Genomic DNA, 17,968 nt, shown 5'->3' with positions numbered 1-17,968 from the left:
CTTGAAAATCAGGCCTTTGGATAACTTGCATTAGCTGGGACACCTGTTTAAAAGGTCAACAGAGGAACAATATGAGGCTTTTCCAGTTGTATCTAGGGAAGCTATATGGAATTTCAGATTTTGGAATCTGAAATAAGAGGGACTTTAGATCTTCCCATTTTGTCCCTCCTTATGCCAAGGAGGAGACCAGGGCGGGGGAGAGGGCAGTCAAGGGGACGAGCTTGGATCCCTGGGCCCATTGTTGGTGACTGCTGCCTGTTTATTCTGGGGGAGGCCCTCCTGGAGTAAAGGCTACGGGGAAATGCGATTCATACGTCCTGAAAGGGCAGAACCAGGGCTTTACCCTTCCCATACTTTAGGCCGGGGAGGCCGGAAAGCAGGCAGTTGGATTCGGTAGGGAGGGTAGACTTCACTGAGCCTCAAGGAGTCAGCCGGAGTTGGTGGGATTTCTGGATGGAAGGGGCAGTGGGGTGACCTGTGGTTGTGGTGGGCAGCAGGTGGGCCTGCTCTGCGAGCTCTGTGAAGCTCTGAGTGGGGGAGTTAGTGTAGGAGGTTGGGTGGGCCTCCTGGGCCCCTGGGCAGCACAGTGACACTTAGTGCCTGGGCTCTCGGGAAACGGAGGCTGGTGGCGCCCTGTGGGGCTCATCAGAGGCGAAGAGGCCAGAGGAGGGGTTCATCTCCCCAGTCCTTTGAAGGCTGTGTATCTTAATCATTGATGCGTTAAACACAGCACCTGGGCTATAAATGGTCTCCTTTAGTAGAGGGTGAGGACAGGGCTTGAAGATTTGTGACACAGCAAACATAGGAACGTCGGTCCAGCAAATGTTCATTGACTTAGTTCGGCGCACACTGACGGTGGGAAGCTCCTCCTGTGGCTACTTCGGGAAGGACTTCAGGTTATTCACCATCCAGCAGGGGAGGTGGGTCCAGACCTGGAGGGCAAAGCCTCAGATCCCGTGCCTGATGGAGGTTCAGGATGCCTTCCCTGCTGGAGAGCCTGCTTTGAGGTCCAGTCTGTCTGAGATGAACTCAACATGATGCTCTCACTCCTGCTGCATTCCAAAATCAAGCAGGGCTGTAGCGCCTGTGCCTTTGGGCTTTACTTTGGTTTGAGTTTGCCGTGAGTATGCACAATTTTCTTATTCTTTATTTATTTTTTTAATTTATTTTTTGGCTGTGTTGGGTCTTCGTTGCTGTGCCCAGGCTTTCTCTAGTTGCGGTGAGCGGGGGCTTCTCCTTGCAGTGGCTTCTCTTGTTGCGGAGCACGGGCTCTAGGCACATGGGCTCAGTAGTTGTGGCTCGCGGGCTCTAGAGCGCAGTCTCAGTAGTTGTGGCGCACGGGCTTAATTGCTCCACGGCATGTGGGATCTTCCCGGACCAGGGCTTGAACCTGTGTCCCCTGCATTGGCAGGCAGATTCTTAACCACTGCACCACCAGGGAAGCCCCCAATTTTCTTATTCTTGAAGGCAGTAAGATTGGCCAAAAAAGGGAGGAAAATTCCCCACAAAAAGACCCCTGGCACTTTGCTTTATTTCTTGGAGACTCAGAACCTCCTGGTGATTGTGAAAGGGTGGCATCCCCTACGGCAGCTGAACACTCCACCTCTGGACATTTAGCCGGGGAGCCAGTGGCTGTACCAGTTAGGCAACCCTGTTACCACATCCTCCGATGGCTGGTCTTACTGGGGCTCTTACGAATGTTGTAAAATCAAAACACGTGACACAGAGGCCAGCTCCATGTTGGTGGCGGTTGTCAGAAAACATAGAATTCTAATTTGTCAGATATTTAGCAATTTATTTCAAAGATTTAAAGGTTAAACTGAGTTTATCTCTGAAATCAATGGGTGTGCATTCTGACTGGTTTTAGGCTTTTCTTTGGAGAGAAGCGAGTAGAGGATGATTAAGAGGGCTGGAGATAAAATGTAAAGGAGCAGTAAAAGGAAGTGTCTCTTCTTGTATTGCGATGCTGAGTTTGAGATTAGGTAGTATGGGCTTAAAAATGTGAGGTCTCCATTGGTGTTTAAAGTAATCTGACATGTTGAAAACTTGCCCACCCTCAGAAATAGAAGGCTTTGTTTCATTGGAGGATTGTAATTCGTCCTCCTGCTTACACACACACACACACACACACACACACACACACACTCCCTATACACATCTCCAGGTTTATTTTCTCCACAGCCCTTTCTAATATACAAAATATTTATTTTGTTCATTGTTTCCCTTACTAAATTGTCTGGTCTATGAGGGCAGGTATTTTACCTGTGATGGTGCCTAGCCTTGCGTAAATGCTCAGTTAACATTTGTAGGATGAATAGATGGTTGAGTCCATGCATGAATGATGGAGCCCACTTTTTTTCTCAAAAGTTGGTTGGGTGTGGAGGCCCAGCTTTCAGACTGAGCTGATCACATGGGCCAGGAAACATGCCCTCTCTCTCCTCGGCTTCCTGTGTACCTGCAGGCTGACCCACCCAAAAGCTGGAGAGAGTGGGTGGGAATTGAAACCTCCTGTCTGTTTTTGTAGCTTCTCCTTTGAGGGTAAAGGAGCGGGACACCAGCCTCTCAGGTGACTTCAATTACCAGCCCCAGGGACCCGCTTCGAGAAGGAGATCCTGGGCTGGGGAGGGGGCAGGTGGTGGTGGAAGGCAGTGACCTTCGCTTCCAGTGTGAACATGGTGTGGCTGAACACAGTATTGTAAGATGTTTCCACAACTCCCCTGACAGTGATTTTTGCTGCCCTGGAAGGGAGGAAGTGAAGTTATACAGTGTTCCCTTGGATATGGTCTCCAGCCTGTGGGAATATTTCTTATAAAAGTGCAGCTCTGGGAGAACAGAGTGGGAGCAGTTAGCCTTTGGGAGGTGGTGGGCAGAAGGACACCCAGCATCACTGCCCACCCCACCCCCCACCCCCGGGGGTCTCTGATGCACTTAAAATGAGCAGCATGAATGAAACTTTAAAGACCGATGGGCTTCCCTGGTGATGCAGTGGTTAAGAATCCGCCTGCCAATGCAGGGGACACAGGTTCGGGCCCTGGTCCAGGAAGATCTCACATGCCGCAGAGCAACTAAGCCTGTGCGCCACAACTACTGAGCCTGCGCTCTAGAGCCCGCGAGCCGCGTGCACCACAAATACTGAAGCCCACGCGCCTAGAGCCCGTGCTCCGCAACAAGAGAAGCCACTGCAGTGAGAAGCCCCCGCTCGCCACAACTAGAGAAAGCCCGTGCACAGCAACGAAGACCCAATGCAGCTAAAAATAAATTAACAACAACAACAACAAAAATAAAGACCGAATATCACCACCCAGATGTGCCCCTTTGAAGGATTTTATTTATTTTTCAGTTTTATTACGCACATTCCTGTATAATCTTGCATTTCTTTCCCCAAAGAGGCTGGCAGTTTAAAAGTTACAGTTTGAATCACATATTGATGTTTTCTACTTTTCAGAGTGTTTCTCTTTGGCCCCTGTTCCTGTCACCGCATTTGTAGCAGTTATGGGGTAACCGATTTCCTAACAGGGTCAAGGGAGGAAGTATGGAGTGGGAGTGGAAAATATGGGCTTTGGAGTCAAGATAAGTTTGTTGGGTACAGATCTGGGCCAGTTTATTTGGCTTCTTTGAGACTTCGTTATAACTCTGCCTTAAGGCACGAACAAAAACTAACTTTAGAGTGTTAGAAGCTGTTTTCCACCATGGCTACCCCATCTTACTTTCCCATCAGCAATGCACAAGGCTTCCGATTATAATAAGGGTTAGAATGAAAATAAACAACATACATGAAGGGCTTAGTTGTGCTCGTCACCTGGTAGGTTTGAAGAAAAGCAAAGCAAAGTAACATTTAAAAAAACCGAAGAACAAGAGCGCTTCTTAGAACACAAGTGTCGTAAAATAGTTTGCATTGTAGTGAAGGATGTAAGCGACGTTTATCTATTAGCGCAGGATTTACTAAGTGTAATTAGAAGATTAAATATTTAAATAGCAATTTGTGCCAGCAGGACTTGGATACAGGGGGTCTTTGACCACATTAAATCCTAGTAAATAAAGGAAACTGAGTGTGAGTGGCCGGCTGTACCCAGGGTGAATCGTCTCCTGCCTTTGGAACAGTGTCCCCGTGACTGAGGGAGTTTCATCTAGGGATTCCCGTGGGGCTCCCAGAGCTTGCTCAGAATGACTCTGTGCCATGGCTGGAATGGTGAAGCCCAGCACCAGTGTGGCCTTTCATGTAGCCCGCCTGACGTCAGCTGTGTCCTGCTCAGGTAGCTGAGGTTGGTGGTGGATTTCGTCCCCGCCACCAGCAAAACCCCTTTGGCTCAACAGGGCGGCCATTGCATTGTGCAGACTCCCCACATATTGGCTCTAGAGTCTTCCATACTTCGGTCTTGTTTTCCAGAAGCACAACAAGGAAGAAATCACAAACAGCAGAAGTACTTTGATTCCAGGAGCATAAATCAGAAGGTTTATATAAGTAAAGTTACTGGTGTTATCTCTAAGGGCTGATAAGCCATTAACAAAAGCCTTGGGGTTCCCAACAGATGCATTTAATGAGAACATAATAAGGGCCATGCATTTGTAATTAGATCATCAAACAAGGCCTGGGCTGTGTCACTCCAGGAAATAATACGAGGTACAAATGTGTGGGTAGTGAAGGCTGTTTCAGCCTAATTGGGTCTCTTTAGGAAGAGCTGGAAATGATTGGGAGGCTTGGAACGTTTAAAGAATCCATCTACTTGAGCCATATTCTGGCAGCATTGGATCAAGGAGGGATTTATTTAAAATGAAAGTAGTAAATCTCATCATATTTCCAGAACAGGTTTTTGTCCCCCTTATTTTGTAAAGCTTTAGTCAATTGCATTCAAAAGCAGCCCTGAACGTATTTTCACGGCTCCTGGGGTCTCGCGTGAGCTACCCCTGCACCACCTCTAAGGCTCTTTCTCCTCTGCCTTCTGCTCTAGAGCAAAGACCCTCCAGTGTCGGTCACTTTCCTCTCCTGGGCCTTCACGGGCTGTCCCCTCTGCCTGGGGTGCTCACACCTCCCCTTCCCGTCTCAGCCTAAGCTTCCGTGCTTGGACATGGACCCCGCTGCCCCCATCCTCTTGTCCCACCCTCTACTTTTCCTTTATAACACTGACCACTGTTGGTTGTGATGTGGCTCTTTGTGGCTTTATCTGTTTCGAGCAAACCAGACCTTGAGCTCCAGAAGGGAGGTCCCAGGTCTGCGTCCCTCGCCACTGTGCCGCCTGCGCTGGAATCCTTGCTGTCACTGTGGCTGGAGCGCTGTTGATATGTATTTAGTGAATACACGGACGCCCACGTAGAATTGATAGCTGGGAGCCTTTGAGGTGGAGAAGTGTTTCGCATGATCCTGAAAATGGAAGTTACGAAGAAAACAGGAATAAATAATACAGAGGGTTGTTATTGCCATTTCACACACCCGCCCTATGTGCTTGTAAGGATTAGTGGTTGTTTGTCAGCTGCGCCAGCCCAGCTGTTAGAACTCCCTGTTGGTAACCTTTATGGAAATGATCCTGTACAGACCCAGAATGATTTTCCTAGCACATCACCAGCCAACTTACACAGCTCTACGAATCTGAGTCATTAATATTCTTGAACATTTGGTGGGTGTGTTGTAACCATTAGATTTTATTATTTTTCTGCTTCCTTTCTTTTTTAACTTTAAAAAAAGGGAAAGAGAACTCAACAACAAAATAAACAGCCCCCAGTAAGGTCTCCTTAGGAAAAGGTACTGTGTGATTGGTTTTATTCTGAATAAATACTTACTAGTAGAGAATGGATATTCAAATATAATGGGATGATAGTTTGCCTGAAGTTTTAAATTATGAAATCTTGTGGGCATTAATATCCTGAGTTATGTGTTAATACTCCCTTGCTTTTATTTATAGTTTTGACACATTTATATGTATCCCTAATCAACACATTGTTTAGTTTTTTATGTTTTTTTCTTAAACTCTTTACAAGGGGGAGTCACACTTCATGTATTTTTTCCGAAGCTTATTTTTCTGCCCCCCTCCCCCATTATAGTTCCAGTTTTATATGTATAATTATGTTTCTCTAACATTGAACCATGCTGATGCATGTAACCATGTTTATTTCTTTTCATTGCTGGGTAGTGACCCATTGAATGAATATAACATTGTTGATTGATTTATTCGTTCATTCTCCTGTCAGTTGATATTTGGGTTTCTAGTTGCTGTTGTTTTGCTATTACAAATAGTGCTGCTGTGAACATGGTCAGAGATGTTACTTTTGGCCAATCTAGTAGGTATTAAAATAGTATTTGAGAACCAGCGAGATGGTGTTTCCCTCATAGGGATAAGAATCTTTTTATGTGTTTATTAAGTATTTGTTTTGCCTTTTGAGAAAGGTTTGTGTCTTTTTCTTATCTTAGGAGCTGTGTGTGTGTCTTTGTATGTGTGCATGCACGTGTGTCTCTGTGTTCTGTATTCTTTTTCTATTATATGTATTGAAAAATCTCACTCCATGCTTGGGCTTTGTATTTTTGTTGTGGGTCTTTTTCTTTTTTTTTTTTTTTTGCGGTACGCGGGCCTCTCACTGTTGTGGCCTCTCCCGTTGTGGAGCACAGGCTCCGGACGCGCAGGCTCAGCGGCCATGGCTCACGGGCCCAGCCGCTCCGTGGCACGTGGGATCTTCCCAGACCGGGGCACGAACCCGTGTCCCCTGCATCGGCAGGCGGACTCTCAGCCACTGTGCCACCAGGGAAGCCCTGTTGTGGGTCTTTTAAAGGACCAAATTCTTAATTTTCATGCAGCCAGATGTACCATTCTTGTCCTCTAATAGTTTGTGCTTTTTGTTACTTGTTTAAGAAGAAATCTGCAGAAGGGAATCTCTGTGATGATGGTGAAGGGAGAGCCTTAAATGAGAGTCTGGTCCTCAGTCCAGATAGGAGCAGGGCGGAGGCTCCAGGACAACTCCTAGGAGAAGAGAAACTCATAGAGCAGGGATACGCCTGCACTCGCACTGTTGGAGGAACATGCGCTCACCAGGGGAGAGCTTGTGGATGAATTCTTGACACATAGAAAGCTGAATGAGCCAAGAGTTCCAGGACAGTTATCAGCTCCAGGGAACATAAAAAGCTGTGTAGGTTAGGAAAGGTTTCATCCTTTTACTGCAAAGCTCAGCTTGCACTAATGTTTACATCGTTACAATAATGTAAATATCGACTCTGGGTCTAACCCAGGCTGTTGCCTAATTGAGGAGTGAGTGGCAGGTGGGGTTGCTGAGTGAACGGGGGGGGGGGGGGGGGGGGGGGGGGGGATACATCCTCCACTTCTGGAAGTTGCCAGCCGATGCCCGTATGGAAAATTGAAGAAGTAGTCGTACCAGCATGTTCCCGGAGAAGTGGAGGTAAATGGGAAAAAAAACTAGTAAAGAGCTGGGAGTGGTTGCCCTCAGGGAGCCGGGAAGTGGGAGCAGGAAGGGGCTGCTGGGTTTCTCGTGGGCCTTGTCCAGGTAGATGCTTCTTTCCATGCACGTGTAAACTGGATAAAATACAGAATGCAAACTTTGGGAGAGCTTGGCATTTTTTCTGGGTAACGGGGATCCCGTGGGTAACGGGGTCAGGAGAGGCATTGAAGCAGTCGTATTAGCGCCTCATGGCCGTGATTCCTGAACTGCCCTGCTTCACATATTTGTCCTCTCAGTAAACTATATTTAGCCTTCAAAGTGTCTCAAATATGTGGGGTATGTCAGTTTCACCTATTTTCAGAAATGCATCTACTCTAACCACAGGTACTTGTATTTGAAATTAAAATATATCTATTCTGGGTGATTGTTTTCCTCCAGAGAAGAAATCAGGTTAGAGTTATACACTTATAATACATTTATAATTTTTGTCCCTTTCCTATAGGTAGGGTACTATAACTGGATCCCATTCCTCCTGGGGTCTCAGTTCCTTAACCTGCAGAACAGTGATAATATAACAACAACAGCAGTTTTTGCTTTGTGGAAGTGTTTCTATTTCAAACTGTTATAGTTTATAGACACGTTGGCAAAATCCACTTAATTATTTGTATGTAAAGAAGAAGAAAAAGCCCAAAGAATATTGCATCCAACAATGCCAGGCCCTTTGTTCTCATGGAGCGTACAGTCTGGAGGGGGCAAGGTGCTTGTGGTTGGTGGGGGGCAGTATTAAACCATGAAATACAGAATTATCAATGGTGGTAAGTATAGGGGGTGTGAGAGGGAATAACACGGAAGCTAATTTAGCTTGAGGTGTCAGGGAGCATTTCTCTGAGGACCTGTGATCTCAGCTGAGACCTGCAGGGTGTATAGGATGGTGCTAGCCTGCTGCAGAGTGAGAGAAAGAGCCTTCCGGGTGGAAGAAACAGCATGTGCAAAAGCCCTGTGGCCTCTGAGAGCCTGCTTTGGATAAGTTAGCTTTGACGGGCTGTGAGCTGTCCAGTAAGGCCTGGACAGAGGAGGAAACCACAGAGGGGGGTGAGGAGTGGCTGGGGAGGGGAGCAAATCAGCAGGGTGGATTTTTCTAGAAGGCAAGAGAAGAGTGTATTTAAGAAGGAGGGAGGGAAGAGGGATCAACTGTGCAACGTCATGTGGAACAGGCTTGTAAGACGTTGGCAGCCTCAGTGAGAGCAGTTTGGGTGCCGGTTGGCGTGGCGTAGGGGTGGGCTGGAGGCTGCTGGTGGGTGGTGAGGAAGTAGGGACCGCGTGTGGGTACAGCTTGGTCAAGGTGGAGTTTGGTTGGTTTTTGTTGTTGTCACTGTTACAAATTTATTATTTGTCAACAGAGTGTCTGCTGAATGATGGATCTGTAGGTATTGTGGGCTTGCGGAAGGGCAGCTGGGCCTCGAGATGGGCAGTGGGTAGAATTTGAAGAGGTCAAGGAAGTAGGTAAGGCATCCAGGGGAGGGAGACCTCAGGAGCATTTCCCAAGGAATTTTGTTTTGGAAATGAAGTTATGTACTCAGGACTGAACAACAACAACAAAAATGCCTCAAAGGATCTGTAACTGACCACCAAGAGAATTTAACTAATTTAGATGGAACCCAAGGATGTTGGCTTAGCCCTGGACAGTGATTGCTTCACCTGGCAAAAGAAACCCTTTGAGGAGACCGTGGCAACTTACAAAATTGAGTAACGATACTTGTTTGGCATTTGGTGCCACGCCCCTTGTACCCTCTTGTGGGGGTAAGTGCTGGTGGGAATCTGATCTGGCTTCACTAAGTGTTTTGACCAGACTTTATTTCTCAGATTCATAAAGCTAAATAGTCTTTTGTTGTAAATCATGTTATCAGGATTCAAAAAATAGAATTTATTGCTAGATGGAAAATGCAGATTATTTCAGTGAACTACAAAGGCTCCTCAGGAAGTTTGGCTGCCCTGAATGATTGAGTCCATCTAACAGGGTTCTAAATTGTGGCCCAGTGATGGGATGTAGGAATGTTTTCATGAGGAAATTTGGTAACATTTTAAAAATGGGATGGGCCTAGTGATGCAAGGTGTGGAAGGAACCTCTGGAGTTTCTCACTTGAGAAGCAGTATTTACATGACAAACTCTTCGTTTAAAAAAAAAAAAGGCAGAAAAGGTTAGTGCACCTTAGAGATTAGATATTTCATCTGCTACAGGAGCAGAGAGCCCAGGTGGGTTCTGAGTTTCTGTTATGTTGCTGTTTTGCTGTTATAATTAAAAATAAATGTAAAATGTAAGCAAGGCCTTAAGATTACTTTCAGAATAGATAGCTCATGATCTTGCATCTGTCAAGGATTCAGTCACAGCAAGGATTTGGCTGGAGAGACTAGATTTGGATAAACCCAGTGTAACAAAACAGTGTGTGTGTGTGTGTGTGTGTGTGTGTGTGTGTGTGTGTGTGTGTGTGTGTGTGTGTGTGTGTGTGTGTGTGTGTGTGTGTGTGTGTGTACACATACGTGTGCCTGTGTTTTTCATCCCCATATAATAGAGCTGTCTCTCAACGTGGGGATTAGGTTCCGAAATCAACATGAAGGACAGAAAGTGCTTGCGGTTAAACTTACCCTGAAACCAGCAGCGTCACCTGTCTTGGTAATCTGCTCCTGGTACCAGGAGTTTCTGCGAGGTGGAGGCCTCAATGGAGCTGGGAGATTCCAGCCCCCCTGGGGCTCACACCAGCGCATGTGTTCCTGGAGTTGTGGGCTGTCCAGGTGAATTTATTGTCCCCTCTGCGTTTTGGTCCACGTTTTGCCTCTCACTGTTTTTTGTTTTTTTTTCTGCGGTTGAATTTGATAAATTAGAGTGAGATGCGTGTCTGCTGTACCACCACTTGCTGGTTGAAGTCAAGTTCCTGAGCCAGCTCCGTGGCCAGGTGAGGCTGATAAGAGATGGCGCTACAGCGTAGTGTATTAACCTGGGAGTTGCTGTTAGGTGAGGTTGATGGTGGCATGTCCGAGGGCTACAATTCTGAAGTCTGATGCTCAGGTGGCTTTGCTGTGAAAAGGTCTGCATTAAGTGGGTGTTGTTTTGTCTTTCAGTCTCTTGCTTGTCTTCATTTATCCAAATAAAACATTGAGATTTGAGGAGGAGAGAGGTTGGAAAGCCTCTTGTGGAACTGCAAGGTTTTCTTTGATGGGATGTGTGTCCCACTGTAAGAGCTGCTTTCCTTTTTTGGTTTTTAACTTTCTGCATGACCTGGAAGGCTGGATTTGAGCACTGTATATTAATAGCCAAAAGTTAGGTTAGAGTCATATAATGGTAAGCGTGTTTACTTTTTTTGAATTAAAATCTACAGAAACCCACACTGTAGGCAAAGCCAGAGATTTGATTGTATTGATGGTGCCTGAAATCCTACTAAGATTCAAGACCATAGGCTCCATAGGTGAGCATCCTTTTATAGCAGAAAGATCATTAGAAAGTCTGTGTGTGGGGGGGGGAGGGAGGGAAGATGGGAAGATGGGAAGACGGGAAGACAGGAGGGGGAGAGAGAAGGAGAGGGAGGGAGAACCTCAGAGAGAGACTTAAATGGCTGATGTGCTCACACAAAAAGAGATCCTAATCGCAGAAGCTTTGGGAAGACGTGCTCTAATATGCTACATGTATAATATTGTGATATGCATTCCTGAAAAGTTTTATTTAGAATCAGACTTGTATAAATTAGACAGTTTCCCCATTACTTAAGCCTCAGAGAGATCTCCATTTTAAGAGCAGAGTAAATTATTAAAGATGTATAGAAAAATCTATAAATTTGAATCAGATTGTAGTATTTCAGATGTCAGAATATTTTTATTACAAGCTAAAAACAACTTCTTGGATCAAAACTGTCAAAAACAAAAAAAGGGAGATGGGGACTTCTGTCTTTAAAACATCAACCCTAAAAGACAAAGGAGGGCTGTGGATTAAAGGAAACTGAGCAGTACATGATAACTAAATGTGATACCCAGCCCTAGAGAGGGTCCTGGGCTGGAGGGGAAAATGCTCTAATGGGTGTTTGTTATTGGGTAACATAACACAACCGGAATACAAAGAGTAGATAAAAGCATAGCATGTGTTAAATTGAGTGACATTGGCAACTAGGCTATTGTGTTAAGAGAATATCCGTATTCAATATCGTATCACATCACATCACATCATACCATAGCACGTCACATTATGTCATACAGCATAGCGCACCGTATCACATCATATTGGTCATCGCATATCATATCTCATGAGAAAAAGAGAGGGTGTTAGAGCAGATGGGGTGAGCTGTTAACAGTTGGTGAATCTGTTTCTAGGCAAAGGGTATATGGGTGTTCTTGGTCCTATTTTAATTCCTGAAGCTTGCAGTTATTTCCAAATAAAAAGTTAAATAAACAAATACGTTTAAGTGTCAGCCCGGAAGTACTCGTCCACTGATTGAGGTATTTTGAGCCTGCAATAACAAAATATAAAGTAGAACTTAAAAAAAACCTTTATTTAGGAAATTTCTGCAGGAAAAATAACTTGGTTGTGGTGCGAACTAACCACCCTCTGCTTTTCTCATTGAAACAACCATTTTTGTACACTGGCTTCTAGAGTTGAGGTTTCTTGGGGTCCCGGTTGCCAGGTGCAGCAGGACAGGTGGTGGGGATTCCGCACCACCCGAAGCTTGAAGTGACTTTGACACAGGACTTTTTAATATCGTGTGTGCGTGTTTCAGTGTTAGGTCAGGCCTTGGTTGTGGTCAGTAAACAGTTGAATTTTAAGAGCGTGAAGCTCTTGGAAAACAAGTTCATTGAATAGGTATTTACTGGGCTTCTGGGCGCCTAGCTCTCTTCCAGGCGGTGAACATGACAAAGTCCTGCCCTCATGGAATGTGCTCCACTCTTGTAATTAACCTAGAGCAGCTCTACTCTAGTGATTACTTAGTCTAGCAATTAACCTAGAACGACTCTGCTCTCGTGACTACTCTAGCAATCAATCTAGAACAACTCTGCTCTCGTAATTACTTTCTTATTCTAGTAATTAACCTAGGACTGGAATTCTCAAGTGTGCACGCAAATCCCTTTGAATATGTCAGCCTGGGCGTCATTTTAAACTTACTTCATTAAGACGTTTTGTGATGTTTCTACCACACCGTAAGAGGTTGGCTTCTGTGGCCTTTGCCCTTCAAAACGGAAATATTTAGTCCAGGCAGTTAGGGCCTTTGAACCAAATCTTTGAGGTTCTTGCCTGCTTTGGGCACATTATTTATAAGCTCCGTGTTGGGGCCAAAAGACTTGAAGAAGCTCCTGCCGCCTTGAAGTCTTTCTGCCTCCTTCTCATCACTGGGGACCGGCAGGTGGAGGACCTACTGTGAGCACAACTGGCCCGGGGTTCGGCCCTGGGCCTCGGGTGCGGGTGTGTCTGGGGGCCCAGCCCTCCTGCGCTCTGTGAAGTGTTGACACAGTTGGCTTCCCTGGGTGCTTCCGGGTGCCCCGGTCCCTCTCCCTTTTGTGAATCAGCTCCGCAACCTTCCGTAGGTGACTGGGATGAAATGGACTCATTTTCCTATTTAAAAATAACCTCCGGGCTTCCCTGGTGGCGCAGTGGTTAAGAATCCTCCTGCCAATGCTGGGGACACGGATTCGAGCCCTGGTCCGGGAAGATCCCACATGCCGCGGAGCAACTAAGCCCGTGCACCGCAACTACTGAGCCTGCGCTGTAGAGCCCTTGAGCCACAACTGCTGCAGCCTGCGCGCCTAGAGCCCGTGCTCTGCAATAAGAGAAGCTACCGCAATGAGAAGCCTGCACACCACAACAAAGAGTAGCCCCCGCTCGCCGCCACTAGAGAAACCTGTGCGCAGCAACGAAGACCCAATGCAGCCAAAAAAAAAATAGAAAAAAAAATGCTAAAAATATAATAATAATAAAATAAGAATAACCTCCGCAGCTGTGGGTTCAAGTCTTCCCATCACGAGGACGACCTTATCTCTCTGCTGGGACACCTGCTGGTCGGACCCGGAGGGTCACAGGGGGGCGATGGTGGGATGGGATTTCGGAGACCACCGGCCCGCATTCCTTTACTACAGATCAGGAGCTGTCTGATCCGAGGCAGAGATGCTCTGGCTCTCTTGTCACTTGACTGAGTTTAGCCCTTTCTAGAAAGATTAGGTGGCCCCTGAGATTCAGTTCCCACCTTCCCCCGCTCCTCCAGACCTGCTCCCCTCCTCTTGGGCTGGGCTGGTGTCTCTCAAGACCCTTGCTTTGCTTTGTTCCTTTAAAAATGGTTTAAGTAACAGAATTAAAAAAAAAATTGTGGTAGAATATGCATAACATAAAGCTTTCCATTTCAGTGATTCTTAAGTGTACAGTTAAGTGGCATTAAGGACATTCACATTGTTGTGCAACCGTCACCACTGTGTGGCTCTGGAATTTTCTTCTTCCCAGACTGAAACTCTGTCCCCATTAACACTGACTCCCATTCCCCCTCCCCCAGCCCTTGGCACCAGCATTCTGCTTTCTGTCTGTACGAATCCGACTTTTCTAGTTCCCTCATGTAAGTGAAACCATGCAGTATTTGTCTTTTCATGACTGGCTAATTTCACTGAGCATAATGTCCTCAGGGTTCATCCACATTGCAGCCTGTGTCAGTTTCCTTCCCTTTGAAGGCTGAATAATATTCCATTGGGTGTACAGACCACGTCTGGCTTACCTGTTCGTCCATCGAAGGACACGAAGCTGCTTCTGCCTTTTGCCTGTCGTGAATAATTCTGCTGGGCACATAGGTGTGCCAATATTTGTTCAAGTCCCTGCTTTTAGTTCTGGGTGTATACCCAGCAGTGGAATTGCTGGGTCATATGGTAATTCCATATTTAATTTTTGGAGGAGACACGATTTTTGCATCTGATTCTCTGTCTCTCTGGGCCTCTGTGGACTTGACTGTATGGCTGGACCATGCTCAGTTTCCTGGGGTCCCCAGCTTCCTGAGCACCCTCAGCCTGGTTTTAGAGACCCTCGCTTCTCTTCCCGTTAAGGTTGAGGGGAGAACTGAAGCTGGTTTAGAGGAACATGGCAGTCCCTTGAGGAAGAAGAATTAGAATTTGACTTCGGGACATCTTCGCGTTTATTGTTTGATTGTTTGTTTTGGATTCATGTCCTTTTGTGTTTTATAACTAAGCCATAGAGTGGAATAAAGTTAATTTGGTTTTGATGGTTTGTTCTAATACGTCCTCAATTACATCTATATCTCATTTCCTTCATCATCGTTGGCAAAAAGAATAGGACTATGAGGAGGTAGGAAAGGAAAGAAGTCTTGTTCTTATTCCTTGTATGACCTTGGGGCTTAGTTTAGTCTTCTGTAAAATGGGCTAATGCTACCTACCTAACACAGCTTGTTGTAATTATAATAGTAATTGGGGAAAAATGCATCTGAAGTACTAGGACAGTGCTTGACAGCCACTGGGCGTAGTCAGTATTAGTCTGTCCTCCCCTGCTTGTTATCGTGGAATAACTGGAAGCTGTATGTGGGGGGGTGTGGTGGTCGTCAACTTTTTTTTTTTGAAGTATAGTTGATTTACAGCATTATGTGAGTTTCAGGTGTACAGCAAAGTGATTCAGTTTTTATATATTTTTATATTTGTGTGTATATATATATATATATATTTTTTTTTTTTGCGGTACGTGGGCCTCTCACTGTTGTGGCCTCTCCCGTTGCGGAGCACAGGCTCTGGACGGACAGCCTCAGCGGCCATGGCTCAAGGGCCCAGCCGCTCCGCGGCATGTGGGATCTTCCCAGACTGGGACAGGAACCCGTGTCCCCTGCATCGGCAGGCGGACTCTCAACCACCGCGCCACCAGGGAAGCCCGTGATGAGAACTTCTAAGATCTACTCTCTTTGCAGCTTTCAAACATGCAATACAGTCTTATTAACTGTAGTCACCAGGACTTATTAACTGTAGTCACATCCCCAGGACTTATTTATTCTATAACAGGAAGTGTGAACCTTTGACCCCCTTCACCTATTTCACCTCTTGCCCCCCACACCCTGCCTAGTCTTCTCCTGACTGCAGAGTTTTTTCTTTCCTACAAAATCAAGTCCGTTCTCTGTAGTTGGTGGACATATCCCCTGGGGGGTGGGGTGGGTGGTGTGAAGTAAGCTGAGAATTTCTGGCATTTCAAGCTCTGCTGCTTCGGGGCCAGCGGGGGTGGGGGGATCCAGAATTTCCTGTTAGCAGCTTGGGTGCCAGGTTTCTGGCTCTAGCCCAGAATTCCAAATACCTGTGAAGAGTTAACCCCTGGGCCCATGTCCCTGGGGCTGGCCACATGTAGCAAGGGAATGGAGGAGTCCTTCCCAGCAGGGAGAGGAGAGAAAGAAAAGGGATGGGGAGAAGGTAGAAGGGGTTGTGGATATAATTTTCCCTTGCTCAGAAGGAGAGTGAAGCTGTCTTCGAGGAATTGGACAGGGGAGCTCTCTCGCTCTGCCCACTTCAAGACTTGGCCATTGTCTGCAGTTGCCCTCGTCTGTCTGTATTACTTAACGGTTATCAGTCTTCATTTTCTCCAAGAAAGAACAGCAGCTGGTAATGCCTTTTTCTTCCCATCTTCCTATTTAAAAAAAAAAAAAATTGCTTATTAGCTCAGTAATAATACTGCAGTATTTTTGTGTACTGTATTGCACTTTTCAGCGACTTTACCTCATTGAATGTGTACATAAAGATTTGTCCAGGCCGCTTGACATCCTCAGGTTGCAAACTGAAGTGGGTGTGGCCATCTGATTTGCCCAGCTATTGGTAGCAGAGCCCTGGCACCTTGTCTTTTCTTTCTATGAAGCTGATTAGTCAGCAACACTTGAGAAGTATTTATGGAAAGTCCGTATGTGCCCAGCGGAGATGCTGTGTTAGAGAATTCTTACCTTCAAGGCATTATGACCTGATAGGGTCTTAAGGGGAAGAGGATGGAGTTCCAGTCTGTTACCTGTAATTAATGTAGTGATTTATGTAATGTAATTAAGGCCAGTAATTAAAATGTCTGATGGGTGAAGGAAGAGCTATGAATTCATAGTTTGGGGATGTCTCTGAATTTAATACTCTAGTACTGGTTCTCTTTCCTGATGCTGGTCTTAGGGAAAGGGGACAGTTTTTAAACAATGGGTTTAGATACCCTTAAACCCCTGGGCTGTCCATCATGAAAGCTTCTATAGCTTATCTCTGCAAGCCATTTCACACTATTATTAGGGTAAAGACAGGAAACATTGCCTAACATGACTTATTTCTAATCTTTTTTTCCTCATTTTTAAAATTGAAGTATAGTTGATTTGCAATATTTCAGGTATACAGTAAAGTGACTCAGTTATATTCTTTTTCAGATTCTTTTCCATTATAGTTTATTACGAGATAGTGAGTATAGTTCCCTGTGCTATACAGTAGGGCCTGGCTGTTTATCTAGACTTATTTCTAATCTTGAGGGCTTGTGGTTTGGGCGGTTGATCTCTGGAAGTAAAGGCATGAGCCGACCCAGGACTTTCTTTGCAACAGAAATAAGGATTTTTAAAATAAATGAAACTGGAATAGATTAGCATCTACCAGGATTATGGAAATAAAACTTCTGGAAGGAAGCTTCGTTTCTGTTCTTTTTTGAATGTCTGTGTGTATATTTCCTCAAGTTCCTGACTTCGCAAGTGTTTAATAAATCTGTCAGAACGGTAGCGTTCAGGTCTGGATGCAAAGGACACGGGAAATGGAGTGTTTTCTACAGTGTCTCTTGAACGGCTGTCTTGACGACTACTGGCAGGGAGCGGCTGTGAATAGCAGGTTCAGGAATGCGGGGCTGTGTTTTCAGAATCTGAACTCTGGCCCCGGGCGCCCGGTGTTGGGGGGGGGGCTCCGGAGGCGCTGGGTTGCCAACTGCACTTGTTGACAGGGAGAGATGCTGGCCAGAGGAGTGCTCGGAAGGCTTCTGGATTGTTGGATAATGAATGCATCTGTCATGGGAGAGTGCTTGTCTTTTAAATAGGCATAAAAATATCATTTGCTCAGAGGAAATGAATTCGCACACGCATGTCATGAACCTGTTCCTTGCTGATCTCGTATTGTTTGTCCATGAGACAGTTTGCAGATTGAGGGGCTTAGTTCTAAGGCACTCGAGACAAGGGCTCTGAGTCTGCTCACAAGCCCATTTGGGGGAGTATGCGTCCTGTCCTGCTGCTGTGGGGAAGCTGTAGCATGTCTCCAAGGGCTTGGAAGAGGACTCTTGCCCACTCAGCCCTTCGTGACACTCTGGATCCGCCCCCCCTCCCCGCCCCTCCTGCCACCAGGCTTCCTCAGTAATAATCTGCGAGTACTCCTGGCAGCTGGTAGGTCTAGGCTGTGTACCAAAAAAGGGACCATGTCCTCAAGAAGGTTGGGAGAAAAAAGTTACATTGAGGCTGGGCCTCAAATTCAGTCTTGCCTTTGGTGAGTTCTCTTGGGGAATAACCCTAGCTCACCTCCTATCCACCGATCACTTAAAACCCTGGCCAAATCTATTCACTCACTTGCGCCAACCTAATACATATCAAATTAACATGAA

The 17,968-nt window shown here is 45.9% G+C and overlaps 1 protein-coding gene across 2 annotated transcripts in view; it reads left to right on the top strand.

Moving 5' to 3' along the window:
* TBC1D8 (TBC1 domain family member 8) overlaps positions 1-17,968 on the top strand; it is a 122,237-nt gene that overhangs the window by 918 nt on the left and 103,351 nt on the right. The window lies entirely within an intron of this gene.

This window comes from Grampus griseus (genome assembly GCF_964374135.1).
Source record: "Grampus griseus genome assembly, chromosome: 15".
NCBI lineage: Eukaryota > Metazoa > Chordata > Mammalia > Artiodactyla > Delphinidae > Grampus > Grampus griseus.
This window is presented reverse-complemented; position numbering and strand designations above follow the sequence as displayed.